This window comes from Schistocerca gregaria, unplaced genomic scaffold (assembly GCF_023897955.1).
Source record: "Schistocerca gregaria isolate iqSchGreg1 unplaced genomic scaffold, iqSchGreg1.2 ptg000920l, whole genome shotgun sequence".
NCBI classification, from domain to species: Eukaryota; Metazoa; Arthropoda; class Insecta; order Orthoptera; family Acrididae; genus Schistocerca; species Schistocerca gregaria.
In genome coordinates, this window is record NW_026062277.1 from 92,501 (window position 1) to 105,000 (window position 12,500).

Genomic DNA, 12,500 nt, shown 5'->3' on the forward strand with positions numbered 1-12,500 from the left:
GTATGCCAAATTCCCGCTGTCCCTATACATGCAGTAAGTTCGTCGTGGGCGCTGGCCGGCAGGCCGCGAGACCTGACGCCCGGCGGCAAAGAGTGCTCCTCTGAGGATATAGATGTTCCGTTCCGCCGCACAATGGTGACGGTGACCGCTGCCTGCGGTGGCAACGCTGGGCACAGTCGATACTCGCCGTGTGGTGGAAGGTAAACATTATGCGGTACATCAGTACTTTCCTAATAGTTCGGTCGTCTCACGGCACTGCTTAGTAAATGATGCAAGGCCACATATAGATGATTTATGCGAATGTCCCTATACGTGCTGTAAGACTGGGCACACAACGTGAATCGCACGTCAGCCAGACACTCGAACATGCACCACTCTCGGCCTGCAACGGAGACACACAATACGTAAACATCTGGAATGCGACAATGTCGAGTGCATCCTCTCTGCGACATTGCACCGTCGACACTATGATAACCAGAGCAGTAGGTCCACCTATAAAAGCACAATACCCCACTCCTCCGACAACTACCATTGCTCAGATAAACCAACACACATCCTACACAGAGGGGCACCAAATATCACCCCCCGCCCTCGTGTTATACCACATGAAAAATTGCAGAAGTGAGAGACACAGACCCGCCAGCCTCTTGCTACAAGCATCGAACCGACGTGACGTATCTGACGGTGACTCAGGCATCCGCGTACTGCCACCACTATCCACCCCCCCCCCTCTCTCTCTCTTCCCCCTTTCCCACAATACCAAATTTAACCAACTTTATTGCTTAACCTAACTGTGGCTGTACCAGATTATCGCTTAACCTAACTGTGGCTGTACCAGATTATCGCTTAACCTAACTGTGGCTGTACCAGATTATCGCTTAACCTAACTGTGGCTGTACCAGATTATCGCTTAACCTAACTGTGGCTGTACCAGATTATCGCTTAACCTAACTGTGGCTGTACCAGATTATCGCTTAACCTAACTGTGGCTGTACCAGATTATCGCTTAACCTAACTGTGGCTGTACCAGATTATCGCTTAACCTAACTGTGGCTGTACCAGATCATCGCTTAACCTAACTGTGGCTGTACCAGATCATCGCTTAACCTAACTGTGGCTGTACCAGATTATCGCTTAACCTAACTCAATTTGTCCCTTAACCTAACTCAATTTGTCCCTTAACCTAACTCAAGTTGTCCCTTAACCTAACTCAAGTTGTCCCTTAACCTAACTCAAGTTGTCCCTTAACCTAACTCAAGTTGTCCCTTAACCTAACTCAAGTTGTCCCTTAACCTAACTCAAGTTGTCCCTTAACCTAACTCAAGTTGTCCCTTAACCTAACTCAAGTTGTCCCTTAACCTAACTCAAGTTGTCCCTTAACCTAACTCAAGTTGTCCCTTAACCTAACTTAAGTTGTCCCTTAACCTAACTCAAGTTGTCCCTTAACCTAACTCAAGTTGTCCCTTAACCTAACTCAAGTTGTCCCTTAACCTAACTCAAGTTGTCCCTTAACCTAACTCAAGTTGTCCCTTAACCTAACTCAAGTTGTCCCTTAACCTAACTCAAGTTGTCCCTTAACCTAACTCAAGTTGTCCCTTAACCTAACTCAAGTTGTCCCTTAACCTAACTCAAGTTGTCCCTTAACCTAACTCAAGTTGTCCCTTAACCTAACTCAAGTTGTCCCTTAACCTAACCCACGTTGTCCCTTAACCTAACCCACGTTGTCCCTTAACCTAACCCACGTTGTCCCTTAACCTAACCCACGTTGTCCCTTAACCTAACCCACGTTGTCCCTTAACCTAACCCACGTTGTCCCTTAACCTAACCCACGTTGTCCCTTAACCTAACCCACGTTGTCCCTTAACCTAACCCACGTTGTCCCTTAACCTAACCCACGTTGTCCCTTAACCTAACCCACGTTGTCCCTTAACCTAACCCACGTTGTCCCTTAACCTAACCCACGTTGTCCCTTAACCTAACCCACGTTGTCCCTTAACCTAACCCACGTTGTCCCTTAACCTAACCCACGTTGTCCCTTTGCCTAACATAGTTCACTGCTCGGAATCTCTGGTGTCGTTGTTATCCTCATGTAGATGTCTTGCGAGTGTTGCTTACTTTCCACATATTCCCGCTATCCACTGTCAATTGTACTGCAATAGGACTATATCGGCCCCCCCCCCCCCTCTGTCCCCCTCTTTGTGTCTCTGTCCTCTCAAGCTGGTCGGTCTGGCGTGTGAGTGTTAAATGAGCCTCGCAGCTGTTCAGTTGCATTCAGATGTCGACGCCCTCAGTGTACGTCGTGGTATGGTCTGTGTCCATTGTCCGCTGATGTTGTACGCGTAACCCACACGCTGTACCGATCATCGGTAGTTACGTACAGAGTGAAGTAGTGTGATACGTGTGACTGTACGCTGGCTGTGCCCAACGGTGTCGAATCTCAATTTCCATATGTTGTGCTCGATGCTACTTGTCTCGTCTCCCAATAACAGCTAGGTTGCACTGTGGTACGCCGTAGAGGCGTGTGGGAGGAACGTACGAACGCATTGTATGTCACCCTGGGTCGCTGGGGGTGGTGGTGCGGTGAGTCAGGTCAGGTCAGGTCAGGTCAGGTCAGCGTGAGCCGTCTGATGTAGTGACGCGTGTATTCCGACTTTGTCGTATTGCCTCACACAAAGTGCTACCCTGGTGGACCGCGTTCCATATCTGGGACATGCCGCAGATGCCGGTTGACAGTGGATCGCGGAAGGGACATCGCATACTTGCGCGGGCCACCTTCCACGTGTTCTCTTCTGCACATGTCGCAGTGTGTATGTGGTCTGATGTAGCGTGTCGTGACACATGACATCCTGGCATGCAAGAATTGTTGAATTCGCAAATGTAGGTGGACATCTACGTTTACTGCCCAAGATACGCAAATGAACTGGAAATCCGTTGTTGAGCGGTTGTTCACGCTGGAGGTGAATCTGTGATGGCGACGATCGGTACAGCTATTAACCGGTTGTTTCAGCGGTACCCGCCACATCCACACACGTGACTAGGCCCATGTGGGTATGAAGCGATACGCGGCGGTGGCTTGGTGGGACTGTTCCCGGCCGGTGAAGGGGGGCCGCCCGGCGTGTTGGCCGCGCGCTGCGTGGGCGCACGCGCAACAGCCGGCTGGTGGGGGGCGCCGAGTGGCAGGAGCGCCAGCCGACGGGCCCGGCAGGCGGCGCAGCTACGCTGCGGCGCACCCTGCACGCGGCGCCTGGCGGCCAAAGTTGGTTCAGCCGAGCCCGGTGCGAAGCGCGGTGGACATCTGCAGTGTGCTGGTCTGATTGAGGACTGTGTGCGTTGAGGATGCGCCGCCGCCTGGCACTCGGCGCCGCGACGCCGTCTGCTGCTCGGTCGCCCCAGCGGTTCTCGCAGGTGGTTTGTATCGCAGTTGTGCGGACGTGTTGGCGCGTGCGCTGTGCTGGGAGAGTTCGCTTCTGCACCCAAGTGGGGCTTTGCCCTTGTGTGGCGCTGGCGTTGGAGCTGCCGGTCACCATAGGTGGCGCGTGTTGTCTCCCGCCGGCAATGCCACGACAGCACGCTCCCGGGCCTCTGTCGGCAGCGGCAAGCTCAGTTGGGAGCAAGGGTGTTCGCACTAAAACCGTCTACTCGCCTAACTCCGGGCGATTGCGCCTCTCTCGAAACCGACCAAGTACCTAGGACGGCGCTGCGCGCCGCCGGGACCTGAGAGGGTTTCGAGGTGTATCGTGCAGGGGAGCTCGGCCTCCTCCTGTTTGCAGAATAATTGAGCGGACGCTTGCGTGTTCGCGCGGGCCCCCGGGACACACTCCCGGGCGGCCGGCTGCTCAGCTCTAGTTGACGCAGCTCCCTGGTTGATCCTGCCAGTAGTCATATGCTTGTCTCAAAGATTAAGCCATGCATGTCTCAGTACAAGCCGCATTAAGGTGAAACCGCGAATGGCTCATTAAATCAGTTATGGTTCCTTAGATCGTACCCACGTTACTTGGATAACTGTGGTAATTCTAGAGCTAATACATGCAAACAGAGTCCCGACCAGAGATGGAAGGGACGCTTTTATTAGATCAAAACCAATCGGATTGGCTTGTCTGGTCCGTTTGCCTTGGTGACTCTGAATAACTTTGGGCTGATCGCACGGTCCTCGTACCGGCGACGCATCTTTCAAATGTCTGCCTTATCAACTGTCGATGGTAGGTTCTGCGCCTACCATGGTTGTAACGGGTAACGGGGAATCAGGGTTCGATTCCGGAGAGGGAGCCTGAGAAACGGCTACCACATCCAAGGAAGGCAGCAGGCGCGCAAATTACCCACTCCCGGCACGGGGAGGTAGTGACGAAAAATAACGATACGGGACTCATCCGAGGCCCCGTAATCGGAATGAGTACACTTTAAATCCTTTAACGAGTATCTATTGGAGGGCAAGTCTGGTGCCAGCAGCCGCGGTAATTCCAGCTCCAATAGCGTATATTAAAGTTGTTGCGGTTAAAAAGCTCGTAGTTGGATTTGTGTCCCACGCTGTTGGTTCACCGCCCGTCGGTGTTTAACTGGCATGTATCGTGGGACGTCCTGCCGGTGGGGCGAGCCGAAGGGGTGCTTTCGCGTCCCGAGGCGGACCCCGTTTAAATCCTACCAGGGTGCTCTTTGTTGAGTGTCTCGGTGGGCCGGCACGTTTACTTTGAACAAATTAGAGTGCTTAAAGCAGGCAAGCCCGCCTGAATACTGTGTGCATGGAATAATGGAATAGGACCTCGGTTCTATTTTGTTGGTTTTCGGAACCCGAGGTAATGATTAATAGGGACAGGCGGGGGCATTCGTATTGCGACGTTAGAGGTGAAATTCTTGGATCGTCGCAAGACGAACAGAAGCGAAAGCATTTGCCAAGTATGTTTTCATTAATCAAGAACGAAAGTTAGAGGTTCGAAGGCGATCAGATACCGCCCTAGTTCTAACCATAAACGATGCCAGCCAGCGATCCGCCGCAGTTCCTCCGATGACTCGGCGGGCAGCCTCCGGGAAACCAAAGCTTTTGGGTTCCGGGGGAAGTATGGTTGCAAAGCTGAAACTTAAAGGAATTGACGGAAGGGCACCACCAGGAGTGGAGCCTGCGGCTTAATTTGACTCAACACGGGAAACCTCACCAGGCCCGGACACCGGAAGGATTGACAGATTGATAGCTCTTTCTTGATTCGGTGGGTGGTGGTGCATGGCCGTTCTTAGTTGGTGGAGCGATTTGTCTGGTTAATTCCGATAACGAACGAGACTCTAGCCTGCTAACTAGTCGCGTGACATCCTTCGTGCTGTCAGCGATTACTTTTCTTCTTAGAGGGACAGGCGGCTTCTAGCCGCACGAGATTGAGCAATAACAGGTCTGTGATGCCCTTAGATGTTCTGGGCCGCACGCGCGCTACACTGAAGGAATCAGCGTGTCTTCCTAGGCCGAAAGGTCGGGGTAACCCGCTGAACCTCCTTCGTGCTAGGGATTGGGGCTTGCAATTGTTCCCCATGAACGAGGAATTCCCAGTAAGCGCGAGTCATAAGCTCGCGTTGATTACGTCCCTGCCCTTTGTACACACCGCCCGTCGCTACTACCGATTGAATGATTTAGTGAGGTCTTCGGACTGGTACGCGGCATCGACTCTGTCGTTGCCGATGCTACCGGAAAGATGACCAAACTTGATCATTTAGAGGAAGTAAAAGTCGTAACAAGGTTTCCGTAGGTGAACCTGCGGAAGGATCATTACCGACTAGACTGCATGTCTTTCGATGTGCGTGTCGTGTCGCGCAACACGCTACCTGTACGGCAGTGGCCGTGCGCCGCGTGCGGAACCACGCGTGCCTCTCAAAACTAGCGGAAGTGTTGTTGTTGTTGTGTGGTACGAGCGCTGAAGCTCTGGAGCGGCTGGCCTGCGGTACCTGGCGCCTGGCGCCGGTTTTGAATGACGTTCGCCCGAGTGCCTGTCCGCTCCGGTGTGGAGCCGTACGACGCCCATCGGCTGTGAGGCCGTTGGACACAAAAAAAATAGTGGAACAGGGGCCGTCAGACGCCTCAGTCCCGCAAATGCTACTGTCTTGAAAGAGACAGTGGGAGACTGAAAAGGAAAAGATCACCCAGGACGGTGGATCACTCGGCTCGTGGGTCGATGAAGAACGCAGCAAATTGCGCGTCGACATGTGAACTGCAGGACACATGAACATCGACGTTTCGAACGCACATTGCGGTCCATGGATTCCGTTCCCGGGCCACGTCTGGCTGAGGGTCGGCTACGTATACTGAAGCGCGCGGCGTTTGTCCCGCTTCGGAGACGTGGGAGTGTCGTGGTCGCCTGTGTGGCCGGCCGCGTCTCCTTAAACGTGCGATGCGCGCCCGTCGCCTGGCGGTTCGCATACCGGTACTTTCTCGGTAGCGTGCACAGCCGGCTGGCGGTGTGGCGTGCGACACCTCGTACAACGACCTCAGAGCAGGCGAGACTACCCGCTGAATTTAAGCATATTACTAAGCGGAGGAAAAGAAACTAACAAGGATTCCCCCAGTAGCGGCGAGCGAACAGGGAAGAGTCCAGCACCGAACCCCGCAGGCTGCCGCCTGTCGTGGCATGTGGTGTTTGGGAGGGTCCACTACCCCGACGCCTCGCGCCGAGCCCAAGTCCAACTTGAATGAGGCCACGGCCCGTAGAGGGTGCCAGGCCCGTAGCGGCCGGTGCGAGCGTCGGCGGGACCTCTCCTTCGAGTCGGGTTGCTTGAGAGTGCAGCTCCAAGTGGGTGGTAAACTCCATCTGAGACTAAATATGACCACGAGACCGATAGCGAACAAGTACCGTGAGGGAAAGTTGAAAAGAACTTTGAAGAGAGAGTTCAAAAGTACGTGAAACCGTTCTGGGGTAAACGTGAGAAGTCCGAAAGGTCGAACGGGTGAGATTCACGCCCATCTGGCCACTGGCCCCCGCCCTCGGCAGATGGGGCCGGCCGCCCGCGCGGAGCAATCCGCGGCGGGGTCGTGTCCGGTTGCCTTTCCACTCGCCGCGGGGTGGGGCCGTTCCGGTGTGCGGTGGGCCGCACTTCTCCCCTAGTAGGACGTCGCGACCCGCTGGGTGCCGGCCTACGGCCCGGGTGCGCAGCCTGTCCTTCCGCGGGCCTCGGTTCGCGTCTGTTGGGCAGAGCCCCGGTGTCCTGGCTGGCTGCTCGGCGGTATATCTGGAGGAGTCGATTCGCCCCTTTGGGCGCTCGGGCTCCCGGCAAGCGCGCGCGGTTCTTCCCGGATGACGGACCTACCTGGCCCGGCCCCGGACCCGCGCCGCTGTTGGCTCGGGATGCTCTCGGGCGGAATAATCGCTCCCGTCAGCGGCGCTTCAGCTTTGGACAATTTCACGACCCGTCTTGAAACACGGACCAAGGAGTCTAACATGTGCGCGAGTCATTGGGCTGTACGAAACCTAAAGGCGTAATGAAAGTGAAGGTCTCGCCTTGCGCGGGCCGAGGGAGGATGGGGCTTCCCCGCCCTTCACGGGGCGGCGGCCTCCGCACTCCCGGGGCGTCTCGTCCTCATTGCGAGGTGAGGCGCACCTAGAGCGTACACGTTGGGACCCGAAAGATGGTGAACTATGCCTGGCCAGGACGAAGTCAGGGGAAACCCTGATGGAGGTCCGTAGCGATTCTGATGTGCAAATCGATCGTCGGAGCTGGGTATAGGGGCGAAAGACTAATCGAACCATCTAGTAGCTGGTTCCCTCCGAAGTTTCCCTCAGGATAGCTGGTGCTCGTACGAGTCTCATCCGGTAAAGCGAATGATTAGAGGCCTTGGGGCCGAAACGACCTCAACCTATTCTCAAACTTTAAATGGGTGAGATCTCCGGCTTGCTTGATATGCTGAAGCCGCGAGCAAACGACTCGGATCGGAGTGCCAAGTGGGCCACTTTTGGTAAGCAGAACTGGCGCTGTGGGATGAACCAAACGCCGAGTTAAGGCGCCCGAATCGACGCTCATGGGAAACCATGAAAGGCGTTGGTTGCTTAAGACAGCAGGACGGTGGCCATGGAAGTCGGAATCCGCTAAGGAGTGTGTAACAACTCACCTGCCGAAGCAACTAGCCCTGAAAATGGATGGCGCTGAAGCGTCGTGCCTATACTCGGCCGTCAGTCTGGCAGTCATGGCCGGTCCTCGCGGCCGGCCGCGAAGCCCTGACGAGTAGGAGGGTCGCGGCGGTGGGCGCAGAAGGGTCTGGGCGTGAGCCTGCCTGGAGCCGCCGTCGGTGCAGATCTTGGTGGTAGTAGCAAATACTCCAGCGAGGCCCTGGAGGGCTGACGCGGAGAAGGGTTTCGTGTGAACAGCCGTTGCACACGAGTCAGTCGATCCTAAGCCCTAGGAGAAATCCGATGTTGATGGGGGCCGTCATAGCATGATGCACTTTGTGCTGGCCCCCGTTGGGCGAAAGGGAATCCGGTTCCTATTCCGGAACCCGGCAGCGGAACCGATATAAGTCGGGCCCCTCTTTTAGAGATGCTCGTCGGGGTAACCCAAAAGGACCCGGAGACGCCGTCGGGAGATCGGGGAAGAGTTTTCTTTTCTGCATGAGCGTTCGAGTTCCCTGGAATCCTCTAGCAGGGAGATAGGGTTTGGAACGCGAAGAGCACCGCAGTTGCGGCGGTGTCCCGATCTTCCCCTCGGACCTTGAAAATCCGGGAGAGGGCCACGTGGAGGTGTCGCGCCGGTTCGTACCCATATCCGCAGCAGGTCTCCAAGGTGAAGAGCCTCTAGTCGATAGAATAATGTAGGTAAGGGAAGTCGGCAAATTGGATCCGTAACTTCGGGATAAGGATTGGCTCTGAGGATCGGGGCGTGTCGGGCTTGGTCGGGAAGTGGGTCAGCGCTAACGTGCCGGGCCTGGGCGAGGTGAGTGCCGTAGGGGTGCCGGTAAGTGCGGGCGTTTAGCGCGGGCGTGGTCTGCTCTCGCCGTTGGTTGGCCTCGTGCTGGCCGGCGGTGCAGGATGCGCGCGCCTGCGCGGCGTTCGCGCCCCGGTGCTTCAACCTGCGTGCAGGATCCGAGCTCGGTCCCGTGCCTTGGCCTCCCACGGATCTTCCTTGCTGCGAGGCCGCGTCCGCCTTAGCGTGCTCCTCCGGGGGCGCGCGGGTGCGCGGATTCTCTTCGGCCGCCATTCAACGATCAACTCAGAACTGGCACGGACTGGGGGAATCCGACTGTCTAATTAAAACAAAGCATTGCGATGGCCCTAGCGGGTGTTGACGCAATGTGATTTCTGCCCAGTGCTCTGAATGTCAACGTGAAGAAATTCAAGCAAGCGCGGGTAAACGGCGGGAGTAACTATGACTCTCTTAAGGTAGCCAAATGCCTCGTCATCTAATTAGTGACGCGCATGAATGGATTAACGAGATTCCCGCTGTCCCTATCTACTGATCCTGCCCAGGTATGGCCTGACAGCCATTTCTACACCAGACACCCGGATTAAGATAAAAGTCTTACAAATAAATGCTATGAGGAGCTCCCTTGTAACTCAGGAGCTCCGAAAGATAGCGGAAGAGAAAAATATCGATGTTATGTTAATTCAAGAGCCAGGCTCTGCCTCCGGCAAGGTCACAGGCTTTCCCGTCACTGCCCAGGTAATATCAATGGGTCCAAACCCCATGTCAGCAATTGTCATCTACAACAAGTTAATCAAAACCACTGTCTTGACACAGTATTGCACTTCCCATGTAACAGTTGTGGAGATAAACTTTTATAATACATCTTGGTACATAATTAATATATATTGTCAATACAGGGATCCAATCAATATTTATCTTGGGCAGTTATCTACAGTATTGCGAGCCCTAGCAGGCAAAGCAATTATAATATCAATGGACAGTAACGCAAAATCCCCCCTATGGCACAGTCAAGTTCAAGATCAAAGAGGACTGGCACTGGAAGACATAATTATGGAACATAATTTAAATGTTGTCAATCTCCCCGGCAACCCCCCTACCTACAGGAGCAGAGCTGGGGCAGCATCCTCTATTGATGTCACGCTCTGCACGACAAACATTGTAAACAATATCCAAAATTGGCAGGTCAACGACAACATAACCACCAGTGATCATAACGCTATTGAATTTACAATAGCATCACAAGGGGAGCATGTGCTAGAGGGGTGGACAATGCAGTATGACTACGGGAGAGCAGACTGGGACCTGTTGGAGGCGGAGTTTCATCCTCCGGAGCTGGGAGACGGTCCTTTTGAAGTAGAGGAAGCCGTAGGGGCCTTAATTGTCTCAATCAGGGCGGCTTTGGCCGCGGCGATACCGACGCGAAGGCGCTTCATACGAAAAGCGACTTCTCCATGGACTCCAGAGCTTACCCGGCTCAGGCAGTCTATGAGAAGAGCACGAAGCAGCTATCAAAGGTCCTTCACCCAGGAGGAACGGCACTACCATCTTGCCCAGTATAGGAGAAGGAAATGGCTTTTCAAAGAAACTCTCAGACAACACCGCCAGCGGAGCTGGGAGGATTTTGTAAAGTCTCACCTGACTTTGGATCCATGGGGTACACCGTACAAAATAGTAAGAGAAAAAATCCATTCACCAATGCATCTCTCGACTGTACGAGTCGGTGACACAGACAGAATGACACAGGACTGGTCAGAGACCGCTGAGGAGCTACTGAGGGTGCTCCTCCCAGACGATCGACCTGACACAGACACCGAGATGCAGCAGGAAATAAGACGGCAAGACCAGCTACACTACCACAACAACGTACAGGTGTACCCCTACTCCATCGAGGAAGTGAAGGCAGCTATTCGCTCCTTTGCAAAGTGCAAGGCCCCGGGGCCGGATGCAATTCCTGCAGAAGTTCTGCAATGCATTGCAAACAAACTGGCTCCGGGCCTTACGAAAATTTACAACAGATGTATGGAAACACAGGTCTTCCCAACCTGCTGGAAGACGGCAGAAGTTATTATTATCAAAAAGGCTCCTGATAAGGATCCAATGATGCCCAAATCCTACCGACCTATCTGTCTCCTGGACGTCTTGGGAAAGACATTTGAGAAGCTGCTGGTCTCTAGACTGTCTAGTCATAGAGTCCTACGTGGAATGAGTGATTCGCAATACGGATTCCGAGCTCGGAAGTCAACATCTGACGCTATCAACAAAGTCGTAAGTATTGTACACTCATCCACGCGGAAGTACGTCCTCGGAGTTATGGTGGATATTTCGGGTGCCTTCGACAATCTGTGGTGGCCGGCGCTCTTTTCTCGACTTCGAGAATTGGAATGCCCGGCGGCGCTATATGGTTGTCTGAAGGACTACTGCAGAAATAGAGTCGCCAGAATCACGGCTCCTGGTGTCGTGGTGTCTAAGAACATCTCAAAGGGCTGTCCGCAGGGTTCTGTGTGCGGCCCTTTGTTTTGGGACGTGAATATGGACCCATTACTGGAAACACTAGAAAGGAACAACATGACATTAGGAGTCGTGGCGTATGCAGACGACCTCCTCGTTCTCGTTGAGGGCGACAGCCGTGCCGAGATTGAGACAAGAGCGGCCCATGTATCCGAAATTCTGATACAATGGTGTCAAAATTCAAAACTGGAAATCGCGCCTCAAAAATCAAGTATCATCTTGTTAAAAGGCAGACTAGCCAGAGATCCTATTATAAGGTTAAATAACCGTATAGTCGCAAGAACACGCGCTGCAAAGTACTTGGGCGTCTTCATAGACGAAGCCTGGAGCTACATCCCACACATAAATCACGTTGCCTCTAAGGCTCTGGCAGTACTAAACAAATTAATAAGTATAGCCCAACGGCGTTTCCATCTCCCTCCGATTGCAACAAAAATGTATAATAACTGTGTTTTGGTACCAATCGTGGGATACGGCTCCAGTGCCTGGGCCCACAAACTCACTCAGGTCAAGCCTGCCACTATGGTAAGAAGGATACAGCGCAACGTAATACTAAGGTGTGTAGGCGCATTTGGTACAACACCCACAGATGCACTGTGTCTAATCATGGGACTCTGCCCTTTAGATCTGTTAATCAGACAGCAGGCTGCAATGTACTGGCTTTCCAAACGAGAACACCAACAAGTCACATTAATAATGGGTGAACACCTCAACAATGTAAAAGAAATTAAACAAAAAACGATCAATCTCTGGCAACAACAATGGGATACATCCGATACAGGAAGGCGTGTCTATGACCTCCTTCCAAGTATTCAGGAAAGAATACGTATGAAACACTTCGTCCCCTCTCAAGGCATTGTACACTTTCTAACAGGACACGGCCCATATCCTGTGTATCTCCATCGGATTGGAAGTCGTCCGACACCTGAGTGCGTTTGTGGCGCCCCTGAGGGGACGCCCGAGCACGTAGTGTTTGAATGTCCCGACTTTGATCCAGTCGCCTCAGAGCTAAGGCTTGAAATCCAAGACCAAACAGTCAGGAACATTTTGAGAAACCCTGAGAAATATAACACTTTACAATGTCTAGTTGACCAAGTGTCACAATT

At 53.5% G+C, this 12,500-nt stretch overlaps 2 non-coding genes and 1 pseudogene across 2 annotated transcripts; all 3 read left to right on the top strand.

Annotated features, from left to right (window-relative positions):
* Positions 1 to 3,856: 3,856 nt before the first annotated feature.
* Positions 3,857 to 5,749, top strand: LOC126325376 (small subunit ribosomal RNA). Its single transcript, XR_007560061.1, has one exon. It is a non-coding gene; the product is annotated as a small subunit ribosomal RNA (ribosomal RNA).
* A 365-nt stretch (positions 5,750 to 6,114) lies between these two features.
* Positions 6,115 to 6,269, top strand: LOC126325348 (5.8S ribosomal RNA). The gene has a single exon (XR_007560037.1). It is a non-coding gene; the product is annotated as a 5.8S ribosomal RNA (ribosomal RNA).
* A 188-nt stretch (positions 6,270 to 6,457) lies between these two features.
* LOC126325349 (large subunit ribosomal RNA) lies at positions 6,458 to 9,497 on the top strand (annotated as a pseudogene).
* Positions 9,498 to 12,500: the final 3,003 nt, after the last annotated feature.